Here is a 17,623-nt window from a genome sequence, read left to right as displayed (position 1 = left end):
TTAATGACTCAGTGTTAGACTCTTTAAATGTTTCACACTAGAATTTGTTTCACATTTCCCCCCTCACTTGTTAGAGTTGCGGATTCCCCCCCCCCCACTTATTAGTCGCCTTTTTGTTGTTGCTGTAGTTTTGGGTCATACCCTACAGTGCTCAAGGTTTACTCCTGGCTCTGACTCAGGGATCACTCTTGGCAGGGGTTAGGGGACCATATGGGGTGCCTGGGTATTGAACTTGGGTCACCCGACTTCATTGTAAATGGCCTACCTCTGAATAATTGGCCTGACTGCCAATATATAATATTTGTCTCTCGGAGAGCCTGGCAAGCTACCGAGAGTATCCTGCCCGCATGGGCAGAGCCTGGAAAGGCAAGCTACCCGAGGCATATTTGATATGCCAAAAATAGTAAGGATAGGTCTCATTCCCCTGACCCTGAAAGAGCCTCCAATCATTGGGAAAGACGAGTAAGGACAGGCTGCTAAAATCTCAGAACTGGGAGGAATGGAGATGTTGCTGGTGCCCACTCGAGTAAATCGACGAACAATGGGATGACAGTGACAGTGATACAGTGATCTCTTGAAGAACAGTAAAGAAAATCTAATCCTTGCTCTGAGATGCTAGAACCAGTCACAGGTTCTAGAATCTTCTAACCATTCACAGGTTCTAGAATCCTTTATTCCTCTACTCGTCTGCTGTCCTGGACTCGAGCACCCACTCCCTTCACCTTCAGATTTATCTGTTCCCATGTCACTCAGCACCTGCCAAGCGAATCTATTTACCCTCCTTCTCACAGAATCATCTTGAGGGAGTCTAAGAGACAGAGAAGGCTGAATTCTCCCCACTTTCACATTCGCCCCACTAGTGTATCAGGATATTTTTCTCAAGTCTCAAGTCTCAAAACTCTACATCACAGCCGCTGCCGAGATGTGATCCTGGGGACCTCACGCGTGTGCGGCCTCTCCGCAGCTGCACGAGCATGAATCCAGACCCAGCTAAACCACTTTCGACATGGGCAGCTACTTGCAGAATGTCTCCAGCCTGAGAACTAAGCCGTGACCCTATGCATGCCCAGGAGGGGAAAGGTATTTCTCTCTCTCTCGCCTCTCCCTTTCCGGGGATGAAGGGCGTGGGGACCGCCATATTATGACGACCACAGATGGGGTTTACAAGCTTGCAATGATCCAATATCCGGAAGAAATCTCCCTGGACTTAGTTGTTAAAGTACAGAAATCCAAAACCTCATTTCTCTTCACAACAGGTCTGACTCTAGTGGGGTACTCCTAACAATAATGGTGAGGTTTGTGTTGAAATATTGAATGTAACCAAAGTAAATAGAAAGTAAAGTGAAATTTATCAGTTATAAGGTGGGGTGGGGGGGTGTGGGGGTGGGCGGGATGGAAGATGTACTGTGGGTTTTTTTTTTTTTTGGTGGTGGGATATGGGCACTGGTGAAGGGATGGTTGTTTCAGCATTGTATGACTAAGACTTACGCCTGAAAGCATTGTAATTTTCCACATGGTGATTCAATAAAATATTTAAAAAAACCTCCACATCAGGTCAAGTAAGTTAAAAAGTGGGGCTACATTGACTTGTGCCAAGTGTGTGCTATCAGGTAGAGTGGGATCGAGGGGCTCAAATCCTCTCTCCTGGTGTTGCTTTCTTTTTGCCTCTAGGCTGTGTTTGCTTTTGTGCTTTGGGACATGTCAGGTCCTTTCCATCTGATGGTGAGACAGCCACTGGTGCATTCCATTCATTAGATTCCTGCCCTAGAAGTCTGACAACCCAGGTGCAGAGACAGCACCTCTTCTGAAAAGCATTGCACAAGACACACAAAAGAACCCTGGAACCGAGCAGCTCGCTGCAGAGATGCCTCTGGACTTTGCACCAGGCCAATTTCACTGGGCTACTGCAGATAGGAGCAGGTGCTGTCCCTCTGCCTGCCCCCTCGAAATCCTGGCGGCTGCCATCTTCCAGAACCCAATGAGAAGCCCAGGTACGCGGGAGCAGTAACTGGGATAGGGGATGGGCCAGTCCCTTCATCCCTCCGCCCTGATGGCACCCTGAGATGACGCCCATGAACTGCCTTTGGCTGCTATTTAAGCTCCAGCTGCTGTTTAAGCTCCTTAATGGCCATGATCCAGAGACATACAAAAGAATCTTGGAACTGAGCAGCTCGCTGAAGAGATCTCTCCAGACCCTAATTATCTAAACTTTTAGAATTCTAGGAGTGCATGGCCACTCTCATAACCTTGCGACATCTTATGCTATTCATAACAAGAAATACAAATTGTCTAGCATTGCCTTTTTTAGCACATTTGAGTGGTGGCAGGAAAATTCCAAATAATAATGATGGGACTGGTGTTGAAATATTGAATGTAATCAAAATAGAGAGAGAGTATTGCAGAAATTGTCTGCCACACAGGCAGGGAAAGGGTTGGGATGGGTGGGGGAGGGATATTGGGGATTTTGGTGGTGGAAAATGAGTGTTGGTGGAAGGATGGGTGCTTGATCATTGTATGACCAAAACTCAAACATGAAAGCTTTGTAACTGCATCTCACGATGATTCAATTAAAAAAAATTAAACTAGGGAAAAAGGAGTCTCTTGCCCCCATGCCCAGCTGTTTTCACTGGGACCCCTCGAAGAGGGGTGGGTTGAGTTTCCCTCCCTGTCCTGAGCAGAGCCCCGGCAGTGGAAGACCTCCGGAACCCAGCCACAGCCATGCTCAAGGCCCCTCTCCACAAGCCTCACACATGAAGGAACCAGAAGAGGAACCCAGGTGGGCGGGACCCGGGGCTGAGATCTCCAAGCCTGCTGGGATTGGGACGGGCCTCCTTCTCCTCCACTCAGACCCCCCATTTCCAGTAGCTTGGAGGCCACACCCACAAACTGCCCCCAGTGCCGTGTAATCCCATCAATGGCCAACATCCAGAGACTATAAAACCAAGCTCCCGGAAGCAACATCTTATAGCCTAATTCTCCCTCTCAGAGAACCTGGCAAGCTACCAAGAGTTTCCTGCCCGCATGGGAGAGACTGGCAAGTTCCCCGTCGCATATTCATATGCCAAAACCAGGAACAATGATGGGTCTCATTCCCCTGACCCTGAAAGAGCCTCCAATGCGGCACCATTGGGAAGGTCGAGTAAAGAAAGGCTTCTAAAATCTCAGGGCTAGGACAAATGGAGACGTTACTGAGACTGCTCAAGAAAATCAACGATCAACGGGATGATGATGATGACGATGATGATGATGATGAAAAAACAAACAAACATTGCACAAAGAGCCTGCTGCTCACTAGCTCCTTAAACCGGTGAAACCCAAATTCTAAAGAATGCTCCCTCTCACGTGCCTGGCTCTACTCATTTGTCTCTTCCTCATGTTGGAGGCCAGAGATTCTCCATCTGAATCAGATGGGCAGTGAGTCAGATCCTGGTGGTCTCTTTGGGGTGGAGGAAGAGAGGAGTGTTTGTTTCCATGACAGAAAATGGCTGATGGAGAAACCAAAATAGCCAATGGCACCCCAATAAGCCTGGTTCCTCTGATCCTGGATGCTTAAGCACAAGGCACCCACCAGGTCATGCTACCTCTTGCCTGCTCACTGCCTATACCATTTGAGTTTCTGAGAGCTTTGCTTATTGTACTGCCTGAGAACCAGATGCTCCAGAGACCCTCTAAGAGCCGCTTTCATGGTTCCTTAAGCAGGGAGGGGTCACCTGGAATCCACACATAGGCAGCCAATGTTTGTGACTAGAGGTGACATGTATCACTTCTGCTGGAAGAAAAGGGAATCTTAGCCCCACTTAGAACTTGAAAAGAAGAGACCCAGAATATTCAGCAAGAAACCCCGTTGTTACCCAGATCCACTCATCAATAATGACACTAATGTCAACATACAGCAATGCTGGCAACTTGGACTCTGAACATGCGGGACACCTTCCTCCCATGGCCTTCCATCCTGTCTACACCTCCAGGCAGACTCTGCCAGCCACGGAGCCAGCTGGGGGGGTGAGACCGTCTCCGCAGTCAGCCTCTCACCTGCCCTCTTTGCTAGCTTTGTTTCTAGCAGCAGCTCTGCCAAAATTCTTGCCATCTTATATTATTTAAATTTTTTTCCTTTTTTTTTAATATCTGAATTTTCCACTCCCTCCAAGGGAGGAAAGAAGCCACGAGGCTTAAGACTTCTGGTGAGGGGCTGGAGCGATAGCACAGTGGGTAGGGCGTTTGCCTTGCACGCGGCCGACCCGGGTTCGAATCCCAGCATCCCATATGGTCCCCTGAGCACCGCCAGGGGTGATTCCTGAGTGCAGAGCCAGGAGTAACCCCTGTGCATCGCCAGGTGTGACCCAAAAAGCAAAAAAAAAAAAAAAAAAAAAAACAAAAAAACAAAAAAAAGACTTCTGGTGAAACCTTCCTTTTGAAGCGTGAGGCATCTGGTCAGCAGGGGAGACAAATAGCGATGGAGTCTTACCTCTGAGTGACAGGTCACTTTTGTTAAGCATCTTCGAGGAGAAGTGAGAGATTTCAGGTCAGTTTTGCTTCACACTTGGCGACAGGTTTCCATTTGAAATATGATGACTTTGATACAGAGCAGTGGTTGGGTTCTTTTTTTTTTTAAGTTGTTCACAATTATTCATTACATTCAATATTTTAACACCAATCCCACTACCATTACACCTTCCCACCACCATTATTTCAAATTTTTCCACCACCATTATTTCGAATTTTCCCACCACCCAAGCCTGGCCCAAGGGCAGATACTAAATAATTTATTTTGTATTGCTTGTGATGAATAATCCACTAAAAATGATCCAAAAAGCTTTCCTTTGAGAAAAGTGTGTGAAAATTGTATCTCGCCTTGGAACCATTAAGTCCCTGTATAAGAGATCACTAACACATTGTTACTTTTCTGCTAATACATATGTTGATCAAGATCGGTTGCCTTCTACTTTATACCCCACCAAATGTGGTGTGCTACTCTTGGTATATCAAGTATGAGATGTCGCATGGCCACTTTTGAAGTTGCATGTTCTAGGAATTCTAAAATTTTAAGTAGGGTGATAGAACTGGAGTTAAATTTTTAACTGGATGACTTTGGGGTCTGGAGGCATCTCTGTAGTGTGTTGCTCTCTTCCAATATTTATTTGTGAGCCTGACATTTCTATCAGTATTGAAATGGCAATATATATATGCATATATATACATATATGCGTGTGTGTGTGTGTGTCTATTAGAAAGTGGGTAGGACATGCGTTTGGTGCCTTAAACACACTCAGGACATTCGAGCTAGGTTCTGGGTAATTTAGGAGCCCGCAATGGTGACCCATGGAGAGTGGTTGCAGATTCGGAGCAGAATCATTTAGAGCCTGACAGACTGTCATCTGTGCATGCTAGATGCATACCAGCATGCCTCCACTTCTGACGTCACCTGGCTCCACCCTCCACCCACGCACGCACGTACGCACGCACACACACAGAGAGACACACGCAGAGACACACACAGACAGGCTCACACACTCTTAGTGATCTTCAGGTTATCTGCCCAGCGTGACCCCTTCTCTGCTTCCTGCTGTGGATCCAGTAGGTGCAAAGGGCCTAGAGCAGCCCCGGAGCCCTTAGCGGTGCTGTGTGCGGGAAGCCGCGCCAGTCACTCAGATCCCTGCCCACGGGCTTTGCTTTCCTGGTGCAAATTTTGAGTATTGACTGGACCGGGCTAAGGGAGGCTCAAGAGTTCCTCAAGATTTATAGGGGTGTCTGGTGTGTCTGAGAGGGTGGTCAGGTCGGGGTTGGCCTTTGCAAGGGTGGAACGATTAAAGACAGCATGGGGTTTGGGGGGGCACCTAGTTCATCAAGGGTCTGAGAAAGCACAGAGGTATTAACAAGGCAGAGGGAGCTGTTCCTTTGGAGGAGTTTGAGAGCTTCTTACAAAGGAAAAAGTACATGTAGAAATTCGAAAGCTCTGGGACAGGGCTCACAGGGCTGAGTGCATGCCTTGCTTGCTCCAGATCTGAGTTCAATGCCCAGCCCTGCATTGCCCCCTGAACACTGCCAGACTTGATCCTAGTGGTCCCCCTGATACCCTTGGAGAACCCTTAAATGATTTAAAAATAAAACAAAAATGTATGCTCTTAGTTTATGGCTAGGAAGTCCCCCATGAGGGAAATAAATGCTCATGTACATAAAACATCCTTTATTGGGGCTGGAGAGATTGCTCAGCGGGTAGGGCGTTTGCCTTGCATGTGGCCGACCCGGGTTTGATTCCCAGCATCCCATATGGTTCCCTGAGCACTGCCAGGGGTGATTCCTGAGTGCAGAGCCAGGAGTGACCCCTGTGCATTGCCGGGTGTGACCCAATAAGCAAAATAAAATAAATAAATAAATAAATAAATAAAATAAAATAAAACATCCTTTATGTGAAAGTGGTAGCAACCTTACTCATAATCATGCCAGACTATAAATTCTTCAAATGTCTTTTCCCTGCTGTGTGGTGTCATCTTCACGTGATATACCAGTGCACATGAACTAAAAGGAAGAAGCCCCAATGTACACAACAGCACATATGAATCTTGGTGCAGGAAATTTTGTCCGAATGAAGGCAAACCCCTGTGCTTGCTTTCACCTGACATTCTGCACCCAGCAAAATTAAAGAGACGGCTTGTGCATGAGAAAGGGCAGATTCTGGGCTGTGAAGGAAAAAATTGTTTTCAGTTTGAATTCTTGTGGTGACAGCTTGCAGGAATTTGTCAAAACTCATGGAATTGTGTTGTCAAAATTCATGGAAATGCAAGTTGGAAAGAATGAGTTCTACTTTGTATAAAAAATTTAAAGTGAATAAAAATGTATTGACCAACAAAGGGGCCATCAACAAGATGAAAAGGCAAACAGGATACATATATATGCGTGTATGTATATATATATCAAATGCTCAATAGGAAAAATAACTGATTAAAAATTAGGATAAAGAGACGAATAGACATTTTTCAAATTTTTACAAAGGTCAGCAGGCACATGAGCTATTCCCTAGATCAGGACTTTTTAAACTTTTCCACCTGTGGCTCCTGAGAAATTTTTCATGACCCTAGTTATATAGATATATAAATATGTATGTGAATAAAGTGTTTACTGATAATAGATTATTAAAAAGCTGTTTTGGGAGAGATCACATCCTTGTGGGTGCTCTGGACTTACTCCTGGTTCTGTGCTCAAGGATCACTTCTACCAGTGCTCAAAAGACCATATAGAGTGCAGGGGGATGCACCTAGGTTGGCCATGTACAGACACTCACTCTGTCTGCTATACTATCTCTCAGCCCTGCCCCTGCAATTCAAATTCTTTAAAATCAGAAATTGAAGCAGCCTTCCAAAGGGTGTTCTAGAGATGGGGGCTTCTTCTCAGGGTTCTCAGCCAACCAGGCCTGTAGTTCAATTGGCTGGGGCCACTACTCAGGGAAACATGTGGAGCAGGAATCAAACGAGGGCTGGCTGGATGCAAGGCAGACACTGTAACTTCTGCACTATCTCTTTGGTCCCGTTAAAATTTTTAAAAATTTTAAAGCAAACACCATAATTGGATCATAATCACAGTATAAGAAGCTTGGCTCTGGATCATTAATTATTGGGGAAATTATCATTACTTATTGGGGAAATGCAAATCAAAACTTCAGTGAACTATCCTATCACTTTGTTAAGACTGATAAATTGAATAAGGAGAAAAATGCAACAAGTATTGATGAGGATGCAGCTAAGAAAACACTCAAGTATCTTTGGCAGGAGTGGCTACTGTGGAAAATGATATTGAGTTTTTAACCCATTAAAAACTTCCTTATGATTCAGCAACTTCCTTATGATTCAGCAACTCTGAAGAAAATGAAATCATTCCCTTAAAAAGCTATCTGCACCCTGTTGTTCCAGGCAACCTTCTTTACAATAAGCAAAATATGTAAATAATCTGTGTACAACCACAGAAGAATAAGTAAAGAAGATGCAAGGAGGTCTTACGAATGCTTTTTATCACCAAACTCATCAGGTTGCATAGCATTCATCCTATGTGGCTCTTTTATATCTATCCTAACTCAAATAGTTTAAAAAATAAAATAAAGACAAACAGATCCTTAGTACGTGTTGAGGACATATTAAAATGGGCTATGATGGATTTATTCATCCTATTTCCCTTGTATGAACTCTGAACCAGGATACAAGTCATTTTCCAAGTCAATAATTACAAATTAACTCAGAACATCCTGATTACAGATAGATCCCTGACTTTACACCAAGAAAATCTCTGGCTGGTCAACAAGTTTCATACCTCTTAGACCACCATTTGTTTCTCATTAGCTGGACCATTCCCAGTGGAGAATCAGCATTTTCCAGCTGAGTATCGAAAACAAAAGGAAGCCCTGGTCACCAAATAAATATTTCCTATATAACAAGGCAACCCAGAGATGTTGGAAGCTGAATTTAGAGTCTCCAAGCAGCTGTGCTTCCCAAAAAAAGAGAGCAGCAAGATGACAGCAGGCCGGACATACCAACTCTCCATCACCTAGTGAAACACACCCCCACCTTTGAGAACAGCTCAGATCTCCAAGTTCAGATCGACTGTGAACCTTGAGATGGGCATGAACTCAAAGTATTTCTCATTTATTCACACTCCCTGGCACACACTGCCACTGGAAGTCTACAGAACTCAAGAAACTTTAGACATGGGCTGAGTAACCAGCCTGCAATTGCAAAAGAGCTCCATGTGCTCAGAGCACTAGCTGGGTGGAGTGTCTTCTCTCAACACCACCCTTGCTCTGAGCTAGGAACCCACAAAATCGGATGAACAATTAACACCAGAGAACTCTCCACCCAACACTCCACTCCCAAATGAATTGCAGACTTTTCTTAAATTGAAGTAAAGTATAAATCTGAGTTTATACCATTACTTATTTAGGGGTTCATCCTTCTGTATCAACATCTCAATCTATTACATTATTGTTGTCACAAAAATATAGTTTCTACCCATCATCATACAATTGATGTCTTTTATTCAATATACCCACTGCCTTTCCCCTTCCTTCTGGTAAGTGCTATTTTGTTATTTCAATCCAAATATTAAGAATGTGTTTTATTACATATTTGTTTAGTTTATATATCAGATACGAATGAAATCATATGGTGTTTGTCTCTCTCATACTATTTCCGTCACTCAGTACAGTAACTGCTAAGTCCCTGGGTTGCAAATGACATGATTTTATCTCTTTTTGAAAAATAGCTAAGTAGGATTCCATTGTGTATTTATACCCCTTCTTCTTTGCCCACTCATCTGCATATGGACATAGAATGAAAACAAAGTGGTGAAGGATGCCAGATTTTTGTCTCCAAACTGTACCCCTTTGGATGGAAAACACTGATTTAATCACATGAGTGTCACTGTCTTACGGGAGCATAAGGTTGGTTCTAGTTGGAAATCAAAGTGAACTGTCATTTATGAGAGCAGAGTGGCACACAGGGACAAACTGACAATTGAATCTGACTCTTGAACCCAGAGGGCAGCAGGCGGTCCCTCTCCACAAGACACTCCAGCCAACAGCAGATTCCAAGTGGGGAGAAATGCCCGTTGATTAGTCAGGTGTGTCACAAGTATGTCACATGGTGGAATGTACACTCATGATACCATTCCTGCTGGTGGGAAGAGCAGGCCTGAATCGGGTCTGTGGCATAGACAGCTGGAAGCAGCTCCCAGCTCTCTCATTCTCTAACTCTCATATAATGAAAATTAATCATCCTTTATGTCTTTACCAACTCCTGGTTGAGAAGGGGGTTTGAAGGTGCTTTTTCATCACCATTAAAATGAGCTGCTTCAAAATTGTCTTTAACTAATTTTTGCTGAACCCATCATAATGCGCTGAAAGAAGCTTGAAGTCATGGAAAGGACACCATCAATAACCAGATGTGGGAGATGCTCTAATCTGGTCTCTCCAGATGGGCTCCCCACATCTTTGCACCCCGCTTTATGTTGCAGGAACGAATCTGCCTCAACTTCATGTGCAGCCTCCTTACCACCTGCATTCCAGATGGGTTTTGGGGCGACCCTGGCAGGAAGCAGAAGGGAAAGTGGGGAGAAGGGGAAGGGGGGGTAGACCGCCTCCCCCAGCATGCTCTCACTGAGCTCGTTAACCCTCTGAGGTTGCTCTGCTGAGCTCTACTAACCTCTCCTTCCTGCCAGCCTGTGGAGGCAGTGCGCCTTGTGGTTACCTCCTGAACCAGTACAACAACCCCCCTACCACACCTCCTAGAATTACTGTGATTTGCATGTGACATCTGCTTAATGGGGAAGCTGACTCGCCGTCACAGTGCCATGCTCAAGTTAGCAAGCACTAAGTGTTTGCTGGATTCATGAAATTGGCACCAGTCCCAATAGATGGACTTGCTTAGATGCTGTGTTATCTTTGCAAATGTCTGAGGTTTGGGAGAGCAAGGAAAGTCAAGCATCGCACAGGTGGAAAGCCAGCATGCGAATGAGTGTAAACCCGGGACCTTAAGGGAGACATGGTTCCTGGGAACTGTCTTGCTCATTCAGCATCTCTTGCTCTCTGAGCCTCTCTTGGATCACTATTACAGCTCAGTGAACCTTATTTTCTCTCTCCCTTCACAACCACACAAATCCAATCAGCTATTACCTATCCAGTATCTATCTACCCATGCATGCACTATCATTCATCAGTTATCTCAACTCATCATTTATGCAACTACTATCTTTTCATCCACTATGAATCTCCTATCTTTCCATAACTTTGTATCTAGCCACTTTCTGTCTGTTGGTCATCTACCTGCCTCCATCATCTATCCACAATGTATTCATCCCTATCTCTCATCCTCTGTCTGTTGATGCTTTTTCTATCCCAGTGCCACCTGCCATCTCTCAGCCAACCTCTCAGAGGAATAGTCTGATGAACCCATTTGCCACATCCTGATAACATCCTCTAGTTCCAGCTTCATTTTGTCCATGAGACTTTGGTGGGGCCGTCACTTTTGCTCCTTCTCTAGGATGCTTTATCAGACAGGGACAGTAGAATTGTGGGCACTTGGAGAACCCTTGGCCTGTCCATACAGGCATGCTGCAAAGACAAGATCATGGGCCAGAGGATGGGTGAGAAGGCAAGTGATGTCCAGATGCCATCTCTGGGATAGAACTTCTGAGTCAGAGTTCCCACCAGCCCCTCCTAACATCATGTCACTGCCCTTGCAGAATATGAGGAGAGGGAATGGGTCCCCCAGACCAATTTGGTGGGTTTCCCTCACCTGCTCATCTTACCCTCACTGCAAACATTCCTGCATCCCAACAGAAGGAAGAAGCAGGAGTGCTGTGAGTCCCCACGCTCAGTATTCGGGGTTCTGGAGTAAAACGGTGAATGACCTCCTTTGAGCATCAGTCTTCAACACCGGTACAGACTCAAAGAACCTTGTTCTAGAACTCGAAGAGCTACCTGAGGGCCACTACAAGACCCTGGAGGCGTCTCTACACACAGAAACACCTCCTTCATTCAGGGTTCAAATCCTTTGTCTTTTGGTGGTGGTGGTGGTGTTTTAATTTCTTTCTGATGACCCTATACTTTATTGGGAACAAGTGAAGGTAAGAGAGAAACAGGGAAGAGGTGGAAGAGACATAAAATGTGCTCCTTTTTTAATCTTCAGAAGAAGGAATAAATTCTTACCTAGTGACTCCAACAGTCCCTGGCCACTTGCTATTGTTATGCAAGATAGTGGCAAGCTCCTCTCCCATATAAAGGGAAAGTGGATGGAACTATCCCATAGAGAATAGTGTTCGTGATGCCTGTTTGGTTGCTCAGAGTCTGAGTGGCACCATCTGTTTTTACATAGGAGAGACTTTGGCACAAAGTCAATTTCAGAGATTCTGAAACTTCAGAATCTCTCATCCCGAAATACTGATTTACTTCTTGAGCTTCATATTAACAGAAATCGCTGATTAACTCCTCCATTCTCAAATATGTTTCCAATTCCAGTGCAGGAGCTCTGGATTCATGGGAAGACTATCATGACTATTTTTTCTTACTGTGAAGCTTTTAATTTCAGGTGCAAGTAAATTGACGTTCATCCCCACATAATCGCCCAGGCACGCTCGTTCTCTGCCCAACTGCTCTGCAAAACATATATGGCTCCACTGTGGAGAAGATGCTGTTATTTTTCTCAAAGTTGTCTTCTTTCAATGCCTGTTGGGAAGCTCATCCTCAACCCTCCCCTTCTCCACACACTCTGATGGCACCATCCTCAGGCCTGGTCTTGGTGTCTGGTCTTGTCCACCCTCCCCAAAGGACACATGGGGCACGTGGCACAGATGCCTCATGTTTGGGCTGTCAGGTGCTTTGTCCTCTGAAACAAAGGCAGGACTGCTATCTTCTCCCTGCCACTATCCATGTGCTTGCTCCTTCCTGCACTCAAGGCCATTTTCTGAATACCTGCTATGAACGGGGCTGGGTTAGACACCTGCAAGTAAAATAACAGATGGAGTTCATTCCTCCCAGCCATCACAGTGCAGTGTACAGCAGGAACCCACTTGGCAATTTCCAAAGACAATGTCCATCAGTTCCCATGCCGTTTAGCAGGGATACTTCAACTCATCCTTGGGTAGGTACGCTTTGTTTACCCCCAGCACACAGGGCCCCGTCTCTAGGGGGAGGAATGAGTCCTCCCAGTGTCCTGGCCAGACACTCTCTGACAAGAAAGCCTGTCATTCTTTCCCTTTTGCCTGTGGATGTCTTGGCTGGAGTGTGTGTGACTTGGGTTGGGGTCTGCCACTCCTCAGAAGGACAGACTCAAGGCCTTCTCCTCATGGTGTCCAAGTTCTAGCAACATAATGAGTCAATTTGGAGAGTGCTACTGAGCCCAGAAGGTAATACTTTATTATTGTTCTTAAATGTCATAACTGAGATCCTACTAGCCAAGGGAGGGACCCTTTATTCTCAGGCACTGGTGGAGCGCTCTGCATAGATCACAGCCTTTTTGTCCCTTCAAAGGTAGACGTCCTCCCCGGAAGCCAGAGCCTTACTCCATCTCCAGCTCCTCCTGGCCTATGACACAGTTCTCTGGCTTACTTCCGGTCATTCCCTTCCACTGGACCTCTGGTCTACCCGTTTGGTCTATTGCACACAATCCTGACAGGCCGGGATGCTCTGTGTGTGCTCATCATGCAGCTGCAGCCTCTGGACTGTGTCCATCTGCCAAGTAAGCTAGAGGAGGAAGTCATTTGGGCAGACTCTTCTCACTGCCTAGGCTTCCCAGCTCTGAGGACAGACACCCTCTTGCTTCTCCACAGAGTCTGGAGTCAGGTGTCAACACCTCCACCTGTCCAGGTCATCTCAGTGGTCACCACAGTTATTCTGTGTGTGTGTGCTGGAGTCTTTTTGCAGAATCTTCTCAAACTCTACTGCTCTCTGGCCACCTTCTCTCAATGCCCCGAAGATCAAGAGGCACTCCCCTCCCACAAAAAAATGTCTTTAAAGTTTTACTTATTTTTTACTTACTTATTTGGTTTAAGGGCCACATTCTGTTGTGCTCAAGGCTTACTCCTGGTTCCGTGCTCAGCAATTACTCCTGGCAGGCTTAGGGCACCAAATGGGGTGCCAGGGATCAAACCTAGGTCAGCCATGCACAAGCAAAGTGCTCTACCTGCTGTGCTGTTGCTCTGGCCCCTCTTTCAAGTTTTAGTCATTTCCCAATAAGTGTACAAAAAAGCGCTATCACAGTATCAAGGAAATGCAAATTAAAAGCAATAAGGCATCTCACACCAGTGAGAATGGCTTAAAAAATAACAACTGGACTAACAAGTGTGGGTGAGGGCATGGCAAAGAAGAAGCACTCGTTTGGTGCCAGTGGGAATGTCATCTGATCCAGCCTTTTTGGGAAACAATTTTGAGATTTATCAAAAACCTAAGAATAGTGTTCCATTTGATTCAGTTATCCCACTTCCAGGCACCTAATCCCAAATACAAACAATTAAGTTAAAAACATATATGCACATCTGTGTTCACTGCAGCTCTTAGTACAATAGTCCGGATATGAAAGCAACCCGAACATCATACAACAGAAGAAAGGATGAAGAAGCTGTGGCATATATGAATGCTCTGCAGCCACAAGAAAAACCAAAATCTTGCATGCAGTTTATGGTATTGCATGGAACTGGAGGGATCATTGAGTGAAATAAGCTGGAGCGATAGCACAGCGGTAGGGCGTTCGCCTTTCACGCAGCTGACCCGTGTTCAATTCCTCCGCCCCTCATGGAAAGCCAAGCAAGTTACTGAGAGTATCTAGCCCACATGGCAGAGCCTGGAAAGCTACCTGTGGCATATTGGATATGCCAAAGACAGTAATATTAAGTCTCACAGTGAGAGACATTACTGGTGCCTGCTCGAACAAATCAATGAGCAACGGGATGACAGTGACAGAGACAGTGAAGCTGGAAACAGAAGGACAAATGTAGGACAGTCACTCATCTGTGATAGAGAAACAAATCAAGGGCATGAACAATATCGACCACTAATAAACCTTAGACACTGGGCTACGCATAGACTTGTGCGTGTCAGGTTGGTGTGGGAGGTGATTAGCTTGACCGTAAGCAACACAGGAGCACAGATGGGGCCTCTGGAGCACACGGGGGAGAGGGGTGCTGAGGAAGACAAGAGAAGCATCAAACCCGAGACTGTCAATCAACAAAGAATGGGGGCTGAGAGGGGCTAAGAAGGTGACACAGGAGAGGTCAGGGCAGTGAAGTGATGATGACTGCGGTAACTTTGTACATCAATACTGTAAACTTGGACATTATTGTAATCCTCTGAGCTAAACTGTAGTAAAAGCTTTTGAAAGTCAATAATGTTTTAGGCCTTTGAGAAGGAAAGACAGATCAGAGCTGTGCATTCTGGCCTGACTGCTCTCACCTGAAAACTCCCGCATCTGCTAAGCCAGGAAAGAGAAGACCTGGTGACCATTTTGGAGCTGGAAGAAGTGAGGGTTCGAGAAGGACAAGCTACAAACACTCTTCAGAACTGTTTCAAGGACAGCACAGAAAAGGGTTGATTTGTGTCCTTTGAAAGCAATTGTGTGTTCACAAAATGTGTGTGTGCTCTCACCACGTGTGTTTGGTGGCCACGAGCTACTTCCCCACCCTAGCCTAAGGCCGCCATCAACAGATGCCATGAAGGAGGAACAGGGCTGCCAAGCTGACTGATGATCAGTCGCCGTTTATTCCAATCTTGTCTTCCTCCACCTCCTTCCAGTCTCACTCACTGCCCATCTTCCTTCTCCCCCAGCCCATGTTCACAGCCTAGTTACAGAAAACAATCCCCAAGGGTTGGAGGTAGCAATTCCTCAGAGGTGAGATAGCACAATCAACATACATAAACCCCTTCCCTCCGGGAAGCTCTTCTAAAACAAGATCTCATCCTGCTAGGAGATCTGCTCAAGGGCGTAATTTCATTTAAGGGTGTATTTCTTCTTTCCTTACTCCATAACCATTTAAACGGTCACCTTAAATTTACTCCTTAATAATTTTCTAGTCATTTTGTATGGACACAGTAAGAGATATATTAAGCTTTAAGGGTGGGCATCCTGGGAACATCTCGCTATAGATCCCAGGCTACAGTCCTCAGGCCAGATTAGTCCTTCCTAACCCTAGCAGGGTCCTTGTCCAGTCACTTCTCTTTGGGTCATGATAGAATTTGTCCATGGGTTCATCCATGGGTTGATACTTGGCCTGGGGTGGGCGTCAAGGAGAGGCCAGGGCATGGACAAATTCTGAAACTCAGACTCAAGAAAACCATGATGGGAGTAGCTGAAGGGAACCATGAGTGATGGAATTTTTTTAATTGGTGGGAAGACTTTTAAGGGGGCTGGGAACATACCTCAGTGGCGGAGTGGATGCCTCACAAACTCAAGGCCCTGGGATGAATCCCAAGCACTGTGTCCTTCTCAGAGTTTCTTAGATGGAGAGAAGAGAGCATGGATGGTGTGTATGGGGTGGGGACAGAGGTGCAGATTTTTTTTTTGAGAGAGAGAGACTGCAGGTATAGGAGATCTCAAGGCACCCCCGCATGGTCTAGAGGCTGGTGACCATAGGTGTCCATATGGGCCCAGAGAACGCCAGTCTGGAGGAAGGAGAATGAAGTCACACAGAAGGGAAAGGAGAGGGAGAAGATACAGAATTAAACCCAGCATCTTGCTACCCTGTCATTGCTCATCACCCAGCCTGCAGTGACTTGCTGAGGTTGTGTGTTCCGACAGGCAAACCCTTTAACCATGCGGAGTACTCAGGGTCCACTGAGCAGTCTTTGCCCGAGGGAGCAATATTCTTTCAGTTCTGCCCAAGAATGACCAATTTACCCTCTTCCACCTCTAAATTATGTGACTTTTATCAAAATCCCTCATGTTTATGCTTAGTTCCCTTGGCAGTTTTTCAGGGTTCATTTGTCAGGAAAATTGAAGAGGCTGCCTCAGATCACAAATGTAGACATTTCCAGTCATCCGCAGAGATTTTCAAGGCCAGACATCTTACCCAGTGGGACTCACTGGATAGTTCCTTGACTCTCCTAGAACTCTTCCTTTTATGAGCCGGTATCTCGCATCTTTTAATTCCTATTGGTATTAATTTCGAACCTCAAGACATTGAAACTCTCTTATGCCTCTGAACCTTCAAAACCAATGGGTTTTCTGTTGGAGGGATATCGGTGCATTTAACTTCATCCTAACTTGACCTGATGTGGTTCCAGACCCTTTGTTGTTGTTATTGAGGACCTTTTTTTTTTTTTTTGCAAATTGCCTGCCAGTTGTGTCCCTAAAATATGGCTTCTGAGATTTAGCTAGACCTTTGAGAAAACCACCAGGGCTTCATGCCAGCATAACTGAATTGGGCAGAGTCTCGCCAAATACACCTACGCTTCCCTGCAGTATTTTCCTTTTGGCTGCTCTATCACCTGAGGTTGGTGGTAATTGCCATCCAAACTTGCAAACATTTAAAAATATATGCAATTTTAACTATCTATAATCAAATATAGCCTCAGGTTCCTGGCAGGGCTAGTGAATTCTTTATATTTCTGAAAAGTGAACACCAAATCCTTCAGAGGGAAGCATATACATTGGCCTAGGAAATGAGCATTCAGCCTTGGTGAGGAGCTGACGAGGACACACCCCTCTGAGGAGTGAATGTGGGCACCATAAAGGAAATGATGCTGCCTACTGCCTTGGGGCTCAGGCCCCAGATCTGCCCTATGAGGCCCCAGAGCCAAGAGAGGCTGTTGGCTTGGATCAAAGGGCTCATCTACTGCACATACACACACGTGCATTATTTGTACCAGCAGAAACCATTTGCAGAAACTGTGCAATCTGCTGGTGCTTTCCCCTCAGTGTCTCCTTTGGGAAACTCTCTGTTCTCCCTGGGCAGGCCAGTGCATGCCAAGCCCTGAAGAGAACTGGGAGGGGGTGAGAAGGAGGGAAGCAAGTGCTGTTCTTATAGGAGCACTTGCCGATGTTCAAAGAGTCTGTATATGGCTTACTGTGGTGATGCATATGTGGGTGTTACCCAGTGTGGACAAGGAGTTTCTTTGACCCTTTCCCCCCAAGTCCCCCTTTCATCTATAAGG

This window comes from Sorex araneus, chromosome 4 (assembly GCF_027595985.1).
Source record: "Sorex araneus isolate mSorAra2 chromosome 4, mSorAra2.pri, whole genome shotgun sequence".
In the NCBI taxonomy this organism is placed as follows: Eukaryota; Metazoa; Chordata; class Mammalia; order Eulipotyphla; family Soricidae; genus Sorex; species Sorex araneus.
This window is presented reverse-complemented; position numbering follows the sequence as displayed.